We start from the raw sequence: 22,230 nt of genomic DNA, 5'->3' as shown, positions 1-22,230 counted from the left end.
GCAGAGTTAAAGTAACACTTTAACTGGCTGCAACATTTGTTCATACTAAAAATTTATTTCCACAATTGATTTTTCACAAGTTCCTGATTTTACCACTGATCACTATGTATATATAGCTCAAGACATGTGAAAGTTGTAAATACTACAACAAATCCAGTACAATTTATAGTTCTAAAACACAATATTATTTAATATAAAATACAACTGCTTACGTCTTTTAAGTGGGTTAAATCGTATTAATTTTCTTTTCAGCTTAGTCCCTTCATTAATCTGGGGTTGCCACAGCGGAATGAACTGCCAACCTATCCAGCATATGTTTTTTTGCAGTAGATGCCCTTCCAGCTGCAACCCATCACCTGAAAACATCTGTACACACTCAAACACTACAGACAGTTTACCTTACCCAATTCAACTATAGCACATGTCTTTGGACTATAGGGGAAACCAGTGCACCCGGAGGAAACCCACATGAACATGGGGAGAACATGCAAACTCCACACAGAAATGCCTACTGACCCAGCTGAGGCTTAAACCAGTGACCTTCTTGCTGTGAGGTGATTTTGCTACCCACTGCGCCACTGTACTGCCCGGGGTTAAATTGCATCTAGTACATAAATGTTTTTAAATTGTACCTTTAGAACCTTACAACATTCTAAAAACAGCATCGAAAGCAGTCTCCTTTAAGTCGCTCCACCTGTTTATAATGTTTATCAGTCTGATCCGGTGCATTATCAACTACCGTAGGTTCTGGAACTGAACAATAATCATGTTCCAGATGCTGGGTATATACTGGCACTGAATCCTTATCTGCTTGAGTCTAAACTTTCTTAGCCATGCCCCAACGCACCGAGGGGTTTGGATGCAGACCTGGTGCAGTGCAATCAGTAATGCCTCAAATGCTTTTAATGGGCTCATCTAATACCCCCCTAACCCTACCCCTCACCGTGACATCACTAGCTCTATTTGAGTGCCTAACATTGCATCGCTGAGTGATGCAATCTCAGTTTGCATCATAATGGCTGCATCCAGATAATATTGAACGCACCTTAGTTTTGCTGCTAGTACACTTCGCTGTAGAACCCGTTATGCAAAAGTAAACACACAGGCTGAGACTCTACTGAAAACACATCAGCAGCATTTGTTCATTATTCGTCTACTATGCAGTCTATTAAGCAATACATGGCTGACATTGTGCAATATTATGGTGATGTCAGTCTTGCTTTGCGATCACCTGATTCATAGTTTGAGGTGTTCATCAAGCTGTAAGCAGCCTGTTGCATGTCAAGGTTGCATGCTGACAATGTGTCCACTGTTTTCTTCTTTCTGACTGGCCAACACAGCTGAATTCACCTCAAACGTGGAAGATGCCAATGCAGCAAATTCTGCATGTTCGCATCACAAATCATGTATTTGCGTCGTTCCACCATGGGATGGTAATCTGCCATTGTTTTCACACTTGCATTTGGCAATTTAACGGCTGTGTAACTTGTTTTCTCTTTTCGGTCAACTGGTCCAGCGGGTTCTGTCTTCAGAACATGATGAGATCAGGCCTGAAAAGGCAGTTTACCCTGCCGACAACAACAATTTATTTGCATGCTTTGTTTAGCCATCTCCCCTCCTCCTAAGAACACAATATAGACATGAAATCTTCGTCTTAAATCAGACTTGTGATAAAACTTGTAGATTGCAGACCTCCAGTAGGTTCTGCAGACACATGGACTTCTAGAAGAAGCTGTATGACTGCAGATTAACCAACATGTCTCAATAAAGGAATTCTGCTTGTTTCGAGTCTCCTGGACTGGGTTCTTTTCTTCTTTTTCATCATTTATTTTTTTACAACAGTGTGAACCCAGCATAAAAAAAATCTATTAAGTAGAATGTTCTCTTACCAGACCCAATATCCTTAATTCCTCTCATTAAATACATAAACAATATAAATTTGTATTTAAAAAATATTTTACTGCAAATGAGAATTATGAAATAGTAGGTATGGCTGATTACATTCTCTTTAAACTGAACTGAAGCTCTTGTAGATTCTATTAACTGTTTTTCAAAAGATAAGAAAATTAATATTTTTAGTCACATGACCTATGCGGAGGCTGGTGGGCAAAATAAAAAATTGGCAGCCACACTGGGATCTCTATAGAAATGGAGCACAATCCGGTCAGTTTTTCATCTGTTTTAAGCTTTGAATATTTGGATCACATATCAACAAAAAAACTGAGATATAATTTCATTAAAATTATCAAAGTAATGTAAGTAGAACTGGATTGATTACATCAGACTCAAAAACAGCCTCATCACTGTTAAATACAGACTTATTGGTAGCATAAAACTCAACCGCTGCTTGCCAACTAGGACTACATTCTCAGTTGTATAGAGTAAACTATCATGCAAATGTAAAGATGATTAGAGTCCAAATAATAACCAGCTTACAGATGCCTCAGGTCCGCGACTCGTATTCCCATCCTTTGATTCACAAACTGTGTGAAGTCAAAGTCTCTCTCTGTGTATTTTTGAGTAAACACTTTAATATATCCACATAGTTGTCCAAAATAACCCTTGTGTACTGTTCAAATTTATTAACCTTTTATAATGTTCGTAGCTGTTTTTGCCCCATTGACTTCCATTTTAATTACATTTTTTGATCGAAAACTATGGCAGCATATAATAAAGGATTCTTGATAGTTGGTGGTTTTTCCTGTTGGGAGAAGGTAAAATGTGTCATTTTTACTGATCATCAGTTGGCAGCATTAACCCTTTAGAAAGTTTTTAGCTTTTATACAGAGTTCTATGGAGTGAAACAGCAGAATGTAGTGTGTGCATAAACACACTATGCTTTCTATGTTCTGAGAGCTGAGCTGGATATTTGGATTTTTTTCAGACATTATCAAGTCTCTCTCTTTTACATAACACTCTGCTCCATATAGAAAGCATAAACTAAGCTTTTTTGCTAAGCAACTTATGATCAACAGTAAAAAAAACAAAAACTAGTTTTTTTCAAGGGAAAAAAAACAACAACAATATATGATTGTTGAAAGCATAAATTTTATGGTGGCATGGCTTTGCAATCAATAAATGTCATTATACTGGAAGTAAATGGGGCAAAAGCAGCCATGGACATAACGAAAGAGTAGTAAATTTGCCAAGAGTGTATTGTTGAATTTTTTTATTTACTTTCTCAATCATTCCAAAGTGGATGAAAACATCCCTAACAGCACACAAGGGTTAATGTCCAGAGAGTGCTTCATAACAAACCATAAAGGAGGCTCTAGCAAGACTCGGTGTTGTTTCTGCATATGAGCATCAGATGTGTTTTAATCGAGCTGTTAAATGTTGCTGGCAGCAATCTCCCAATAAGTATCTAGCTGCAAACCCAGATTGATGTGTTTGTGCAGTACTTTACCTTTCTTTGTTTATTTTTAATGGGTATGAATAGTAAATATTCAGTCAACCCAGAAGCAGCAGCTGTACAAAAACGATTTAGGCCTCAAGTAAATTATTCATAAATCAACAGTTTTTTTAATTAATATTATTATTATTATTTTGCTTAAACCAATTTAATTTAGTTTTTTTATTTTATTAAATGTGTTTTAATTGTTTTGAAACAATTGCCAAAAATTATGTTTGTTTTGTGCACATACATGTTAATGATCCATTGACATTGACATAATAGCATCACACAGTTGCTGCACATCCATAATGCAAATCTTCCATTCCACCACATCCCAAAGGTGCTCTATGGGATTGAGCTCTGGTGACTGTGGAGGCCATTTGAGTACAGTGAACTAATTGTCATGTTAAAACAGTTTGAGAGGATTTATGCTTCATGACAATGTGTTATCCTGTAGGAAGTAGCCATCAGATAATAAATACACTGTGGTCATAAAGGGTGGTCATATCCCCATTACACCACCACCAGCAGCCTGAACTGTTGATACTAGGCAGGATGAATCCATGCTTCTTATGTTGTCGCGGCAGAAAAAGACTCATCAGACTAGACAACATTTTTCCAATCTTCTATTGTCAAATTTTGGTGAGCCTGTTTAAAATGTAGCCTCAGTTTCCTGTTCTTAGCTTACAGGAATGGCACCTGGTGTGGTCTTCTGCTGCTGTAGCCCATCCGCCTCAAGGTTGGACATGTTGTGCATTCAGAGATGTTCTGCATACCTTGATTGTAACAAGTGATTATTTGAGTTACGGTTGCCTTTCTATCAGCTTGAACCACTGGAACCAACAAGGTATTTGTGTTCACAGAACTGCTGCTTACTGGATATTTTTTTATTTTATTTCTTTAGAATTATCCTCTGATTTTTTTTATCTTTGTAAACTCTAGATAGTTGTACATGAAAATTCCAGTAGATCAGCAGTTTCTAAAATACTAAAACCAGCTCGTCTGGCGCCAAAAACCATGCCACATTCAGAGTGATTAAAATCACATTTTTTTCCCCATTCTGATGCTCGGTTTAAACTGCAGCAGATCGTCTTGACTATCTACATGCTTAAATGCATTGAGATGCTGCCAATTGATTGGCTGATAAGAAATTTGCGTTAACAAGCAGTTGGATAGCTGTACCTATTAAAGTGTGAGTGGATATCATTCTGATCATTCAGGTATTGCAGACTCTCTTGCACTGTAAAAAAATTGTCTGTATTTTTTCCCCAGAGTTTTACAGTTTCTTCATTATACTGTGAAATACCTGTTGTTTTACGGATATTTTCAGTAATAAAAAAATTATAAAACTAAATTTACAGTTATTGCTTGTATTTTAGTATAATGTTATTTTTCTGTTTTTTTAATAAAATGTTTGTATTTTCAGAGAGCAACATGCAAATTTACGTCACTTTTTACAGATTATTTCTGTAAAAATAGGAAAACAAAAACACAGTCAAATAGTTTTTTTTGCTGTTGAGAGGTTATATATATATATATATATATATATATATATATATATATATATATATATATATATATATATATATGGGGGTGGGCGTTAACACGAGACTCTTACCTTGCAACAAAATATATCACCATTTATACACAAGCTATGGTGATTTCACCTTGATATTTTAGCGTGAATGTATGCTTGAACGGTGAGCTGTCTGACAAAAAAGTGCCCTTCTGAATCAAATCAGCAGGATGCCTGACTTTAACTGTAGTTCAGCAGTTTCACTTTTAACTCATAAACATTTCATTCATGCCGCCGTGACAAACTGGGGTATTAGAAGCAAATAAGGAGTAAAAACTAGAGAGAGTGATATGGAATTTAATAACGCACGCCAAATGGAAAGAAAAAAACTTGCACATTTCGCAATGTGTATGTGTGTGTGTGTGTGTGTGTGTTTGTGTGCATGCGTGGTCTTTCACGGACAGCCGCGTGTGTATATCTTGTTGGAAAATATGGCGAAAAGTCCTACATACTATCCTACATGATAGTAATAGTTTGACTGCGGGTTTACTTTAATAATGCCACTAATATATGCATACTCCATGTGTCTTAATTCCCTTTCTGTTTAGTTATGACATTAGACTATAGACTGTAAAAAATATGGATGTAGTGTCCGTGACGTCACCCTTAGGTTTCTGAAGAGCTCAAATAAAGCTTACTGTATGCGTGGTCAGCCATCGCCATCTTGAGAGTGCGTCATTTCCGGATACTCGAAAATGGGCTGAGGCGGACCTTAGGCGGAGTTGAGATGACTGTTTGCTGAAACCATAGAGACCATCCCCCAACCCGCGACATTTGAATCATTTGAACATCTCAGCGTACCAAGGTAAATTAACCTGAAACTACACAACAAAACTTGAAATAATAAATGTTGTTGATATTATTATGGCTCTCTGGGGCAAGCCGTTTTGAATTTTACTCATTATCAGGATATGCATTGTTGATATCAACAATTAAATTCTTAATATCAACATCCGGCATTCATGATATTTCTTTCGTTTGAAATAATTGAATTGTTGATATCTAATATTTATTTGTTAACATCAAAAAAAATTCTTTATATGAAATGATTAAATTAAATAATTTTTATATCAACAATTCACATTTGTATGTTCAATAAAGCACAAATGTAATTGTTGACAGTTGATATTGTTTACTGGTTGAAATATGATTAGTAATGCTAGTAAAATGTGACTTTTGGGTTTATTTACTAACACAAGAATGTATTTATTAATCATAGTTCAACATTTAGTAATGCATTTTTAACATTTGAGCTTGTTAACATTATCTAAAGTATTGTGAGTTAAACATTTATATTGGAACAAAAGTATTAGTTAATATTGATGTTATTTATTGGGATGATATTTGGTTGAAAAACAACTATTTGATAATCTGGAATTTTAAGGAGTCAAATATTTCCATAAGAAATCCCCTTAAAAGTTGTCCAAAGTTCTTAGGAATGCTATATTTACAGTAGAAAATATTCGAAACTTCTCCATGGAAAACTTATTTTACAGAGAAATATCAGTAATTTTGACCCATACAATGCATTTTGACTACTCCTGTTTGTGGTCCAGGATCACATTTTATTAATTACATTTACTAATATTTTATAATGGAACATTATTTTAAAGTGTTACCAATGTTTATTTCTTTCAGTGATCGATTGCTGATTACATCATGGCCACCTCTAAATCATCCTCATCCATGTCTGTTAGGTCACCAAAATTAAACTTTAAGTTGTAGTCCTGGTTTAAAAAGATATATTTTGAGTCGTTGCTCCATTATTCTAGTTTTTCTCACTTGTTACATTATTGTCAACAACAACAAAAAAAGGACAGCATTGATTAAAATCACTGATTTTCTTTCCATAGACACAGTGTGGATCATTGGTGACAGTTATGTCCGACAAGGTGCCCAGAGAGCGAGGGAGACTGTTGGCAACAACCTCGGGCTGCCTGGGGCATATCTCTTGGTTTGGCTGGGGTGGACTAAAGTGGAATGGACTTCCAAATTACTTCCAGGACTTGATCAAAGGAAGAGTTGTACCGGATTCATTGTGGAGGAAATGATATTGGGGAGGTCACCAGACGACTTGCTCCAGATTAAGCTCCAGCACCACGATATGAAAACTTTATTTTCATCTATAACACAGAGGTGCCAGTGGAAGGCTGGTGCTAAGCCAGTTAAACTTGACAAGGCCCGGAAATTTGTTAACAGTGTTATGGCTACATTTTTTGATAGCCTAAATGGTGCCATGATTATGCACCCTCACATTAGACATGACAGTCCTGGGCTCTTCCTAAAAGATGGAGTATTGCCTTAAAGAGTAACTGCCTTAAAGACCACATTCAAATGCAGTGAACAGCCAATAGTATCACTGCTTTTGAATTTGGGCTTTAGGGCCCATTTGATTTAAATAGCCTTGACCATTATGGCTAATGTAAAATCTTTTTTTTTTTTAATGTTTACTCTTAAGTGCCATTTGTAGCTATAACACTGTTAACCTCTGCTTTTCATATTGTTTATTTTTCCTTTTTTATTTATTAAAAATTTTTACAAATTATTGGAATATTGTTAGAGTTTTATAAATAAATTCATTTGATTGTTTAATGACAATGAGTTCTTCAATTGAGTTTTTGGGAACACTGCTTTCAGAAAAGAAATTAAATTTACTTTACATTTGGGCCATTTAATCTAAGAATAGTTTTCACATAGAGGTTTATAGATAACAGCATTAAAGAGCCCATATTATGGGTTTTTGAAAATTCCCCTCCATGTAGTGTGTAACACAGCTCTAAGTGAAGTGAAGTATCCAGCTAAGGCTTAAATCTGTTAATGTACAGTGTTTAAAACTGTTGATTCATCTATAAAAGAGTCGACTCATAGTGCTTCAAACGAGTCGCCTTGATACCGATTCATTAGGTGTTTCGCCATGACGTACGAACGAAACCAAGTTATTCACGTGCACGCGCAAACCCGGGAGATTTCAAACCTGAGGCCCCGCCCTCTGACGCAGAAACCCAGACACACACACACACACACACACACCCACCCACAAACACACACAAACATGCCGGTCGATTGAAGTCACACTGCAGATGGATATATTGAGTCTCTACCCAAAAATGAAACCTCAGCATTATAGCCAAGCAGTTGGAAACTACTGGAAACTTCTGGAAACTACATGCTACAAAGAATACTTCATCAGCATTTGTTAAAGGAAGGATCAGTAAAGAGTAACTTACTGATGGACGTCAAGATAGATTTTTCTTCCTCCATTTCTCAAGTGTAAGTACGTGCGATTAAAGTTACCTCGTTGACTCTAGCTTGCAAATGTATTTAGTTGTGATTTGTTACTTGTAACCGCGTGTACTGTATCAGGTTAACTGGCTATATTCTCTTATCACGTGCAAAGTCACGTTAAAAACGCGACGCGTGCTGCTTTGTTAACGGAGCTCCGTGGACGAGGAGTAGTGTGTGTGTCTGTGTGTGCGCGCGCACGTTGTCGTCTGGAGCAGGGTTAAGTGCGTGTGTGTGTGTGTGTGTGTGTGTGTGTGCAATATGTGTGTGTGTGTCTGTGAAAAGAGCAGAGTGAGAAGCTAGGAGATCTCCTCAACTGTTTTTGGAGTTTTTGCTCAATAAAATAGTTAGTCGTCTGAATTTTCAAGTCTATAGTCTGTATTTACATTGACCCACTGGCAGCTAAAGTCCACGCCTACACTATCAAGCGTGTATGAACTGTGATTACTTTTATATTGCTGATTAGCTGTTTGGCATTTCACTCTTTGACTGAAGGCAGTCGACCAATCGCAACAGACTGTCATTGGTCCAATCAGCGCAGATTAGCTTCGCGCTAAGGAGGGGTTTGGGAACAAATGAATCACTGGACGATTCATACAGGAGTCGCTGGGATAATTAGGTAAAAATAAATGCAGATTATAAGACCACGAAAGTGTTTTTTAACCTTGCATGCATATTAAACTGTTGTTGGAGACCCTTACAACCAAGATATGACCTTATTTCATGTATAATATGGGCTCTTTAAAGGGATTACAAGTTAAACAAAAGCCTACGCAGAGCAATATTCACCTGGGTACAGAAGTTAGAGACTCACTATGGAACCTGTTACCTGAGCACTCCACATCTGGGGATGGATACTATGATCAGCTATAGAATATCTACACACAAGCATGGGATGTCACATGAAATACCTGAGAGAAAGATGACAAGGTTAAAAGACTGGTAGAATTTATGCACAATGGCCTGTCTTGGTTAGAAGCCCACTCACCATGACAAGGTGCAGGCCTGGAGTGGGAACACATAACATGGGACAAACATATAAGACGCTACAAAACCACAGGACAAGACATGTAGGAAAAGGAGAACATTCAACCAAACAACACTGGTGAAACAATATACAATGGTAAAAAATTAGGGTGGTGATGGGAGCAACCTAACACATAAGACTTTATACCAGCCCTAACAAAACAGTAGTAAGATCACCTAAAAACCCATAAGAATACATTCTGAATAAAGAACTTTATTTAAAGCTATGTTTATAACAATACCTAAAATGAACATAACTGAATTATTACAACACTTCAATAACTCAATATCAATAATATAAAGTCAAACTAACCATGGACGTAAACTTCAAACTTAACATGAGCGAATGAGAAATTAATTTTTATTGTTGCATTTTTTGTAAATATGTGATTAAATGATTCTTGACTTGGACACTACATTACAGAAACTCTATAGAAACAGAACTCTATCTATAGAAACAGGGACCAGGGCATATGTATATGCCCTGCATATGTATTTCACATATGTATTGCATTCACATAAAAGATCAATATCACTTAGGTCACATTTATGTAGACTATAAGTTTTATTGAAAATTCCTATATGTTACAGGGCAAAAATATCTAATTAATCAGCATGTCTGCGTGGGTTAAGGAAAGCACCATGTATAAAGGATCACTCTGGCTTCACAGCATCCTAAGATTTGTTGGAGTTGTGCCCCACTCATGCAGACTCCAACTTAAAATCATCCTGGTTATCGGTGGGTTTTTAATTTTCCTTTTTATTTACTTTTTGCCATCCAATATTTAAATTGCAAACACATGTACGTCCTTACTTTAAATGGCTTCTTAATAGTAGACACTGAATGGTACTTGGTCCCCATTTATGCAGGATCCAAGTAACATTTACAAAGTTACTCAAAAAGAGGTAGTTTCAGAACCAATCACCACGTGCAAAGTCCAAAAACTACAACAACAAAAAGCCAATTGGCCACATTCTGACACACATAGAAAATAATGCTGCACACACACACACAGAAATATATACATACATGCATGCAACTACAAACAACCATACATACATCTATACACATAGACATAAACATACAAACAAGTATATATACATACATACATACACACAAACATATTTATACACATACTTTACATACACACAAACATAAAAATATATACACATACATACACAAACAAAAATATATACATCCATACACTAAAACATACCTACAAACATCCATATCTGCATAAATCCAAACACACATGATTACAAACATAGATAGAAATGACCAACCACCTTTTCATTAATCACCATAAAAATGTATTCATTTTGTAAGTTTTTTGCAGACTTACACTTTCACTTGCACTTTGCCCTCTTTAATTTTATCTGTCTCTCGTCTTGCTATATGGTTTAGTCTAACTTTGCAGTACCATGCAGCAGCCATCTTCACCAGCACAAGGACATGGTTAGATTCAACACACATATCAAACATGTGACTGTGCAGCTGAGGGAAGAGATTCTTGTCAGAACAATCTGAAAGTACCTGTGTGACAATAGCTGCTGTTGTTCCTCTTCCAGCCCGAGGCCTTCCCCCATTGGCTTTTAGAAGCAGCTGAAAGCATTTTTCTGTTGCTTGGCAAACTATAGTGATGTCTGGAGATGGTTTCTGTAAGCCACCCCTGTCCTTCAAAGTAAGGAATGGATGCACCACGTTCTCCGAAGTCAGTCCTTGTGAGCAAGGCATGCAAGTAACCTTCTCTTTCATCTTTTTCACACTATAGCCTGTGATGTAAGAGATTGCTGCTTCCTTGTACTCAGACAGAAAGTCAACATGTGGAAGGTCAGAGAGGGAGTCCTCCTCAGGCACAAGCACTTCCACAGGTTCCACATCCACCCGGCAAGCGATGTTTACAGTTGCAGTAGTTGAGTCAAGGATGGTTGTGTTGTCGCGAAGGAGACAGTTGCCTGTGCCCCTTTTCACCTGATGCCTTACAAGGAGACGTTTGTATGCTCCTCGGAACTGACTTACATTGGGGTTGTTGTTATATCCTCTTCTTGCTCTGACAGCAGAAAAAAACGATTCCAAATGGTCCTGACTGAGTTTGTAGGTCAGTAGGTATCTGCATGAGGCAGCTGGCTGCTCAACCAGGTCTTCATAGATGCCCATCACACTTCTGCTACAATAAAGCAATAAAATAAAGCAATAAAACCATAGATGGGTGTCTTTTTTTGCATGGAATACACATGTACAAGTGTGTTGTCTTTACCTTTTATTCTGAGCCCACGGAGAAGTGATTCTGTTTCTTCTAAAACAACTGTTGCTCAATGTTTAGTAGTTGGCTTGATTGGAGCTGTGTGCCCTTTGCCAAGTTAAGGACATCAAAGGCTGCATCAATTGTGCGCAGGAAATTAACTGTGGCTGCACAACCAGAGAACTGGGAATACTTCAGCTCTTGCTCACAGTACTCAAGGGCATCAGCAACACTGCTGCTGAAGACCAAGAGCTGGGCTGCAAGATTGACCTTCATTTTCTGATTACACCACTGAATATGCGCCATTCTTAGTTTGTTTCCAAGACGCAAGCCTTCCTTCTCCTGAAGTTTGTTGAGCTCCTCAATGTAACACCACCTTATCTGCTGGCCATCTGCTCTAAACAGAACCTGTACTGTTGAGAACACATTCCGAAGCAGCTTAAGCATGTGGCATGGATCCAAAAGCACATGGACTTTTTGTGTGTTTTCTTCAGGAAGATGAAAGTAAGGTCTCATATTCATGATGTCCAAGCTAGCACCAAGCTCCCTGATCATTGCTAAATTTTGGGAGGGTCCATCACATGTCAAGGTGACAATCCTAACTGATGAGAAAGTAAGCAATGGGAATCTTCCAAAAGTCATTGATTGCAACAACCATAAGGACCAGTGAATGTGTTGCCACTACATTTTCTATCTCACCACCACCGATAGCAACATAGCCATGATTTGGTCCCCATCAAACTCAGTTTGCTTATAATGTACATTTCGTCCATCATCAATGAGCAAACTATCCTTTCCAAATATTTTCTGCTCCGCAACATGAATATTTAAACCTGCGAATGAAGTAACAGTAAACCCAGGATCTGCAGAGATGCTACTATACTATTTTCGTATGGTCTGAGAATGAGGCAAAGCCAAGAGAAACTTCTCTCTCACAAAGTCAAAGGCCTTTGGAGAGTAAAAGTGCAGTGTAGTGGCAAATTGCTTCATGCTTTCACAAAACACAGACATTTTCTTCTTTTGGATTCTCTGAAAAATCTCCTGTGGAACATCAGCCAGAGTTTCAAGAAGAGAGGCATATTCAGTTGAAATTAAAAGTTTCTTCTGAACCTTGCTAATTACACATTTCAAGGAAGTAACTCTTGCCTTTAGCCTCCTTGTTTGTTGACATCTCAACCTAAGCTTTTTACGAGTTACATATAGCTTGTCCTTTAACACATGAGCTTCCCTTTTCAGTGTTTTCGGAGAATCTAAAATATAGTAGCATATTTAGTGATCACTCAGATTTTTATTTTGAACTCTGCTACCCAAAACAACACAGACATCCTCACAGACATTTGCTGTAAGAGCATTGTCATTGTGGCTGACATCTTGGGGAAGTAAAGCGTGTTCAGATGCATCCTTGAGTAACATGACATTGCTTTGTTTGTCACTACTGCCACTGTCAATATATGCAACCTTATCATAACTTTGTACAGCAGAAGTAGGGATGCCACTGACTGTATCTTTAATACTTGAATGTTACCATTTTTAGTATGAATGTACAAATTACACATTAAAATAAATATTGTAACTGTTCTTATATATATATAGGCTGTCTCATTTTTTACAGTACAGTATGAAACAAGGTTTCTGTACCCTGGAGTCAGTGGTGAAGTTGTGACTCTCAAAGTGTTCACTGCACATGCGAGAAGTCTTGTTAGGAGTCCAGTTCTGTCGTTTGATGTTGAGCATCCACTGGTCCAGTCTGGCAAAATCTCCTAGAGGAAAACTTTACACAGACAAATAGTTACTTCTTTCACAGACTACTTTACATGCAAATAATACAACTTAAAGGACAATAAATAAAAAAAATTATAAATGTGTTTTGCATCTGTTTTTCATGTAGTTGGTACCAATTTTAATTTTGTGGATATACATATTTTATTTTACATACACAATGTAACAAATAGCTTTTTAATCTGTCAAATTAATTTTCAATTGCACATTCTAAACTTGAAGTCTGTTTTTTTATATATATATCATTAGATGAAGTCAATTTGTGTATAAATATTGATGAAGGAAAAGCCACAAATTCTTAGGTTACTCTTTAAAAACACCATTGTGTTGATTCAACTGTCACAATAAGCAATATTATTGTGATATTAGTGATATCATTATTATTACGATCATTTTATGCTACTGATTATATAATGATTATATAACTGCAAAATAATGCAAAGAGATAAACACTTTAATATACTTTGCTTAGATATTAAGTAAATTATTAACAATTATAAACTGACAACATTGAGGTAAAATGTAAATGTCACTGTAAAATGGCTTTAATGGTATTTGTGAATTTGTAAATATATATTGCAATGACAAAAATGATTGAGATCATCTCCAAGTATTAAGGTGATATATTAATTATTTTGACAGGCCTATTCAAATATTTATTGCGTTTTCTTATATCAGTTTTGTGTAATACTTAACCCTTTTTTAAAAACGCGGGGCGTTGGTATTCTATACACATCAGTAATTAAAACAATTACTTCCAATATAACATATTATGTCGTAGTAATCATTAAGCTATTTATGAAATGCAGGCGCATATTACATAGTTTCAAATGTCTTCTGCTTTAAGCCTGCAGCTAACATTACTCACAATCTGAAGGAGTTAGTCCAGTAAATTTGGAAATAAATTTCAAAATTATTAATTATTTGATTTAAGACATCATTGCATGCATTTATGTATAACATTGTACTAGAATATCACTCACCGGGAAAAATGGAGCCCCGTCTTGGACGGTCTGTTAGTACAATTAACTGCACAACAAGCCATATTATTTAATAAATGGAAGAAATAAACCCCTACAAATTGAACAGACTGCATAAAACTATATACAACTAAAGCACAAACACTGCAGAAGCCATGTTCATTAGACGGAATTAGCAGACGTGATGCGACCATGCGGGCTAGCTGCAGCTGACAAACTGTCAATCATGGCTGTCATTAAAGTGACCACTCTCTTAATTATGTAAAAGAAAAAATGATTAATATAAACCAAACGGATACGTATAAAAAAACCCTCAGAGTTGTCATGAAGGTTAATACTAGCTATATGCACAAAAACCATCAATTGTACCAGGCTTTAAAAATGTTTTTATCAGCTGTAAATATGGCCAATTTACCAATGCAGTCAGAACACCCCTGGAGTTTATGGAGCCAGCCCCCGAAGGCGAGTCGATGAATTGCAGTTTCACTCTAAAAACTGTTATTGTAAGTTATTGTTAAAAAATGAATCCATTGCTTACAACGTTGCTTAGCTAACTGTTACGATCACCAGCGATCTAGCGGTTGCAGATCGCTGGAGAACACACCCACTGTTTTAACGAACTACAACGCCCAGTATGCACCTCGCACACACCAGTTCCTGATTCTCACTAATTTCACACACAGACAGAAGATGACTGTGAACTGATTTCAAGGACTAAAAACTCAGCACATACAGACACATAGATGCAGAGTCTTGTTAAACTCTTTATTGAGCATTACTATGTGTTTCTCTTGCCTTGGCATGTAGGTTTGACTACCTTATTCAAAAAAAAAAAAAAAAAACGAAGTCTGGCTCACACATGCAACAGGACATTAGCGAGGCTGTGACTACTCAAGGAATGAACAGTTCCGCCAATACTGCAGGCCGAAAGGTCTGAAAATGCAGATGGCACAGAAGCATTGGGGGAAACTAAGAACCAGAGATGACATTCACCTAGACTGCACAGGTACGTTCCTCCAGCCTACCTGGAGATTATTTGGATAACAGCAACACGGTCACATTTTGGTACTAAACAGGGTTTCTGATGTGGAGGATCCAAGTTTAAATGATTCATTACCTTTCTTGCCTCTAAATGCTGCATTTTGAAAACAAAGAACAAGGAGCTCAGTTGGCAACCGTGGTCATGTCCTCCCAGAAATCACTCACAAGATGGAAGACTTGAGGGAGGCCAATGATAAAGTACACCTTGGGCAAATCGGCACAATTTTGGTCAAAAGCACTGGGAAAGTGTGGGTCATACAATTGCCTTTGGATGGACAAAGCAAAAGCACCGACCTTCCTGTGAAAATAGCTCCAGAAATCCTAAAGCAGGCCGCTTTTGAAAAAGTAAATAGTAGGGATGTAACGGTATCAGAATTTCACGGTACGGTAATACCTCGGTATGAATGTCACGGTACGGTATTTATTGAATCATTTACAGGAAAAAACAAAACTTATGAAAATACTCCAAAAAAGTGCCAAAAGTGTCAATACATACAAATTAGCCATCTATCTGTAAGCTTTGAAACAGGAACTTCAATTTTAATAACAAAAAAATATTAAACCATGTAAAAAAAATAAAGTTTCAATTTAGTATTGTTGAAAACTCATCTCATTCAACATTTAATCACTCACTCACTTAGATAGAGATGGGTTTAAAGGAAAATTATCATATAAATATAATCTGGTAAAAGCTGGTATCTCTGGGCATTTACAATGTCCCCTGCAACAGAAAAAAAAACCCCTCTCATTTGGGACTGAGGTTTCTGGGACAGAGATATGACTTGGCCCAGGTTGACAGCAGTGGGTAACGTTGTGCATTGTCTTTCCCCCACTTGAGAGGACAAACCATGAGTAAGATAGAAGTCTCATGTCTGCATCAATCTGAACAGTGTGCTGACAACACCGCTATTCAGTACGCGCGCGACAACACAGCTGATAAGAACTCGCGCGACAACACAGCTGATAAGAACTCGCTCGACAACACAGCTGATAAGAACTCGCGCGACAACACTGCTATTCAGTACGCGCGCGGCGACAACACCCGCTTTAGAGTTTTCCAGCTCTTTTACATCCCCTCTTCTAGCAGCACACTCCATTTCCGCATTACTGGATCTGTAGCGACAACACACCGCAAGGGATGATGGTCAAGCATGGGCTGATGGGGATTGTAGTTTTCGCTACCTCCCGTTCGCTTCATTCGCCTGAGAAAATTTTCTCAGAAGACCTATAGTTTTACCGAGTCATGCAACTTCGGTAATATCGAAAAAAATTAATATTGCGGTATGACGGTATTTACAATACCGTTACATCCCTAGTAAATAGCAATGTCACTGAAAATGTCCTTCAATTTATTCCAGAACGGGAAAGAGCAGGTTGTGAAGCATGGCAATACGACTTTGACACTCTTGACAAACAAGAGATATGTGAAGTATTAGATAGCCACAGCAGTTGGAAAAGCACAACAGAGAACATTCATTAATTTTCTTGTCGGCTTAATCCCTTAATTAATCTGGGGTCGCCACAGCGAAATGAACCACCAACTCATCCAGCACGTTTTTATGCAGCGGATGCCCTTCCAGCTGCAATCCATCTCTGGGAAACATCCACAAACACTCATTCACACACACGACACACTACAGACAATTTAGCCTACCCAATTCACCTGTACCACATGTCTTTGCACTGTGGGGGAAACCGGAGCATCCGGAGGAAACCCAGACGAAATGCAGGGAGAACATGCAAACTCCACATAAAAACACCAACTGAGCCAAGGATCGAACCAGCGACCCAACGACCTTCTTGCTGTGAGGCAACAGCACTACCTTCTGTGCCACTGCTTCGCCCACAACAGAGAACAATGCTAATGAAGTTCTGCTAGAAATTGCCCACAAGAAACGGATCCAGGAGCCTGCTTATGTCATTAAGCAGTGGGCAAATGTGCCTGGCAATTCTTTCAGCCATCTTCAGGAAATCTCAAACTTGGATGATAGCTTGAAGCCCTACTGTAAGAAAAGTTATCAGGTCATTTGCTTTCCCAGAAAACATGAATATCCATCTGAAAGATTTTCAAATACATGTAACTGCTCACATTCAAGAATCTAGAGAATCTATTTGAGGGAGGGGGGGTGATGGTCATTATCATTTAAATTGCACAGACATCCTAGGCTTCCAAAAATGCCCGCAACTGCACACACCTGTGGTTGAGTCTTGAAGCTGTCAGTGTTTTTATGACAGCTTTTCTGATTTCAGGTCAGAGATGAACAAAATCTTAGAATGCAATATGGGTGTGTGGCAAGGATTTTAAAAAATCCATTTGTTTGTGAATAATTGTGAAAGAATTATTAACTAATGCATTTTCTAATATTAAATATTACAACCTTGGTAACACTTTTTACAATAAGGTTCATTAGTTAATGCATTTACTAACATGAACTAACCATGAACAACACTTGTACAGCATTTATTAATCAGAATTGAAAATTTACTAATGCATCCTTAACATCCAAACTCATGCTTGTTAACATTAGTTAATGCACTGTGAGTTAACATGAACTAACAATGAACAACTGTATTTTCAATAACTAATGTTAACTAACATGAACAAATACTGTAGTAAATGTATTGTTCATTGTTCGTTCATGTTAGTAAATGCATTAAGTAACATTAACTAATGAACCTTATGGTAAAGTGTGACCACAACCTTATTGTAAAGCATTACCATTTTGTTTAGCTTTTTGGGAGATATGTTTACCCTTCCTAAACTCCGAACTGGCCTAAGCATAAGCTAGCAAACTAATCGGCTGCTTAGGGCCCAGTGGCCACCAGTGGCCCGGCAACTAATTTTTGTTTTCGTTTTAGTTTGTTGGAGTGTTATAGATTATTGGTGGGACAAAATATCAATATGCTCTGGCGCCAAGAATCTATATCTTAATGTACAAAAGATCTGAATTAACTGCAGCCCTTTACAGCTTCTTGTAATGGCAGATCAACAATACATTAGAGACACACAGGCATTTTTAACCACTGACAGACGAGCTATTGCAATGGTGAAAATTTCAGCCATTTAGACACCTTCTTCTGTCCAAGCTGGACCAAAGTATTTGTGTGTTTCAGTCGTCAGAGTTCTTTCAAATAATAATAATAAAAATGCTATTGAATGCTTCTAGCCTTTTATTTTTATTTTTTTTTGTCAACATTAATTACAGCTCAGAATAATGTTTTGTGTCTAATTGTTTAGTTTTGTTTCAAGTAGTCATATAAAGGTGGGATTAATAGGCAGTTGTTTCTGCAGAATAATATCTAGAATTCTCTTAAAGATCCAGTAAAATTAAAATAACATTATTTAGATATTAGTAGCAGTATGTTAGACTTCAAGGATATAAGCTAGTGTGGTACAAAACAATACAAAGTTCACATTTAGAAGATATAGACATGTAAAACTTGCAGTTTGTCACTTCCGCCTAAATGAATCAATGTTTTTTTTTTTTTTTTTCACATCACCTTCGGTTTCTCATCAAATCTTCTGACCAATCAAATGCTCTCTAGTGTCTGACATGCCCTGCCCCCTTCAGAACACTTCTCATTGGCTGTTCATGTGATGTGCTTGAGCTCAACCACTCTCACTGGCAGAGCGGTGTGGAAAGAAAATTTTAAAAGTTTTTAAAGGGGAGGAGCTACTCTATGCCCCTCCCTCTCTATGTTTTAGTTGAGCTTACGTCAAACATCTAATAAAAATGCACAATTCAAAGCACTTCTTGGGACCATCAAAAACATATTTTATGATGTAAGCAACACAGCTACAGCAAATAAAATTGACATTGCGTGTTTTAAATTTAAAGTGTGCGAATAATCAAGGATTGACGATAATGTCATATTGTTTTTATAAAATAAAAATTTAATTCTGCTTAGGGCCCCCCTCAAGAAACGAGGTCTACTGCATCTAACATGAACAAATTATTGAAAAATAACAATTTATTTTGAGTATTGTTATTTCTCTTGTGAGTTGTGTAACTGCAGTTGGTCAAATTGATGAAAGTTTTAAAACAGTTAAACAGTGTCTACATTTACATGGACATTTGGTAAACTGATTATTTGCCTTAATCTGAATAAGGTTGCTTTCACGCCTGTGAATTAATTTGTTCCGAATTAGCGATTAAAATTGTTATTGTTGTTCTTTGTACGGTTCGCTTTCACACAGCAAAGTTTCTAAATGAACCAAAAGAGCTAAAACAAGTCACCTGTGAGTTAACTCTCTTTACATTGGTCCTTACAGAGTTTCATGGTTTATTTTGCAGAGTCCCGCTCAGCTGTCATGCGTCCTTATTTTAATTTATGGCGATGAGGAATAAGACATTATAAGCTGAAATCTGCACTTTCATTTTGAATGGTGATGCCAACAAACAATGCCACCAGATATAAATCAGAGGTAAGACTCTCTCATACAGAGCTCTTGGCTAGACTGCAGTTCGGCCAATTTTCCTAATGGATAAACAGCTCTCATTAAAAGTTTACTTTCACTTTCGTATTTAACACGAAATGCAAATTTACTGGTAGGAATGACATCCTGCCCTTCTCATAATTCTCTTTTCATATAGCCGTATGCCTATTACATATCCATAATACACTGTGATATAGCCGGGCTCGGATCGTTTTGCTTTCTCACTACAATCGATCCACTCCAGAGTTTGTTTTAATTGAGCCGAGACACCTAATACAGGCGATCTTGGACCTATTGATTTGGCGCGGATCCGAGGGTGATTGCTGGTTTCACATATGCCAAACGAACCGCGCTAACTGGGCAAACAAGACAGGATCCGAAACGAAAGTCTAGGTGTAAAAGCACCCTAAGACTATAATATTACTAAGATTTTTACATGACTTGCTTTTTGAATGTTCCTTTCATGTACCTGTTTTACATGTAACAGTAAATATACAACCCCAAATCAGAAAAAAAGTTCGTACAATACAGAAAAGAAAAGAAGATGATTTTTAAATTTACTTTGACTTGTATTTCATTGCAGACAATATGAATTTAATGATTTCTTGTTTTGTCTGGCCAACTTCATTTCACTTGTAAATATACATCCTTTCCTTTCATTCAGACCTGCAAAAAATTCCAAAAAAGTTGAGACAGCAGCAATTTAGGGCTAGTTACCAGGTAAACTGGTTAATAGTGATGTGATTTGAAACAGGTGATGTCAGAAGGTGAATGTAATTATGATTTGGTACAAAAGCAGGATCCAAGAAAGGTCTAGTCCTTTAAAAGACGGGCCAAGGATTGTCAGTTTGCCAACAAATATGTGGGAAAATTATTCAAATGTTTAAAATTAATGTTCCTTAAAGACACATAGGAAGACATTTGGCTATTTCACCTTCAATAGTGCATAACAATTAAAAGTTTAAAGTAATCTTGAGAAATTTCAGTGCATTCATGCCTAAGCTGAAGTACCATGATTTCCGATCTCTCAGGAGACACTGCATCAAGAATCATCATTCATCTATAAGCGATATCACCACATGGGCTCAGGATTACTTTGGCAAAGCTTTGTCAAGTTCCACAATACGTAGTTACATACACAAATGCCAGTTAAAACTGTACTGTGCAAATCAGTATTTCAAGTTTGTCACAAGCAACAAGTCCAAAAAACAGGATCTGTCAAGTTATGGGGTTTTGTCAGTGACCTTACTTCTATGATGCCACCATTAATGCTGAAAAGTACACAGAGATTTTGGAGCACAAAGTGCTGCCTTCTTTTTCAGGCATACCCATGCAAAACCACATTGTACATGCAATACAGAGTACTGGCAGCGGAGGAAGAGGATACAAGTCCTTGGCTGGCCTGTCTGCAGTCCCAGCCTGTGTTTAATAGAAAATGTGTGGTGCATTTTGAAACCCAAAATATGACAAGGAAGACCCCATACTGGTGTCCACCCTAAAACTTATTTGCAGGAAGAATAGCACAAAATTACACCTGAAACACTTCATCACTTGGTGTCTTCAGTCCTTAAACGTCAAAAGAAATGGCAATATTGTAAAGTGGTAAATGCATTACCGTTCCAAATTTTTAAAAATGGTGTTGTAAGAACTAAAATGGGCGATGCAGAAGTGCAATTGGTAGTGTTGTCGCCTGACACACGGCAATAAGTTGGCATTTCTGTGTGGAGTTTGCATGTTCTCTACGTGTACATGTGGGTTTTCTCCGGCTGCTCCGGTTTCCCCCACACGTCCAAAGACATGCGATACAGGTGAATTGGGTAAGCTAAATTGTCCGTAGTGTATGTGTGTGAATGAGTATGAATAAATGTTTCCCAGTGATGGGTTGCGGCTGGAAGAGCATACACTGCGTAAAAAAAAGTGCTGGATAAGTTGGCGGTTCTCCACATACAGCAACAAGCAGAGGACATTCTAAAATGACAAATATTTCTGCTGTTGAGCAACAATGAGCTTTTGAGTTTTTTTAGGTCAAGAATGTAGTTGTTTAGATTGCAACTATGCAGTGTATTTTTAAGGATAGTGCTTATTTTTTTTTAAATATTTTTAATTTCTAAGAGAGTGCCATGCTGAGTAGACCAAGTACGGTTGACGTTGTCTTTACAAAAGATGGCAATAGAATCGCATAATAAACCCTTAGAAGAATAAAACAACATGATTTTTTAACTACTGCTGATCAAATCATTTTTCAACTGATAAGTGATATTCTAAGTCAGCGGTTTCCAAACTGGGGTGCACAGTCTGACCACCAGGGGTGCATGAGAAAATTTTATATTGGCGGAAAATAGTAACTTTTATTATTTTATGAAAAAAAAAAATCACATTACAAATTTTAATTGACAACCTATGCATACTCATCTCGCGCTTTCACGTCTGCGTCACAAAAGCCAACTCTTTCACATTAGGCGATAAATGAC

The sequence above is a fragment of the Danio rerio genome, chromosome 14 (assembly GCF_049306965.1).
Source record: "Danio rerio strain Tuebingen ecotype United States chromosome 14, GRCz12tu, whole genome shotgun sequence".
Taxonomy (NCBI): Eukaryota; Metazoa; Chordata; class Actinopteri; order Cypriniformes; family Danionidae; genus Danio; species Danio rerio.
The sequence above is the reverse complement of the archived record's forward strand: the minus strand, read 5'-3'. Positions refer to the sequence as shown.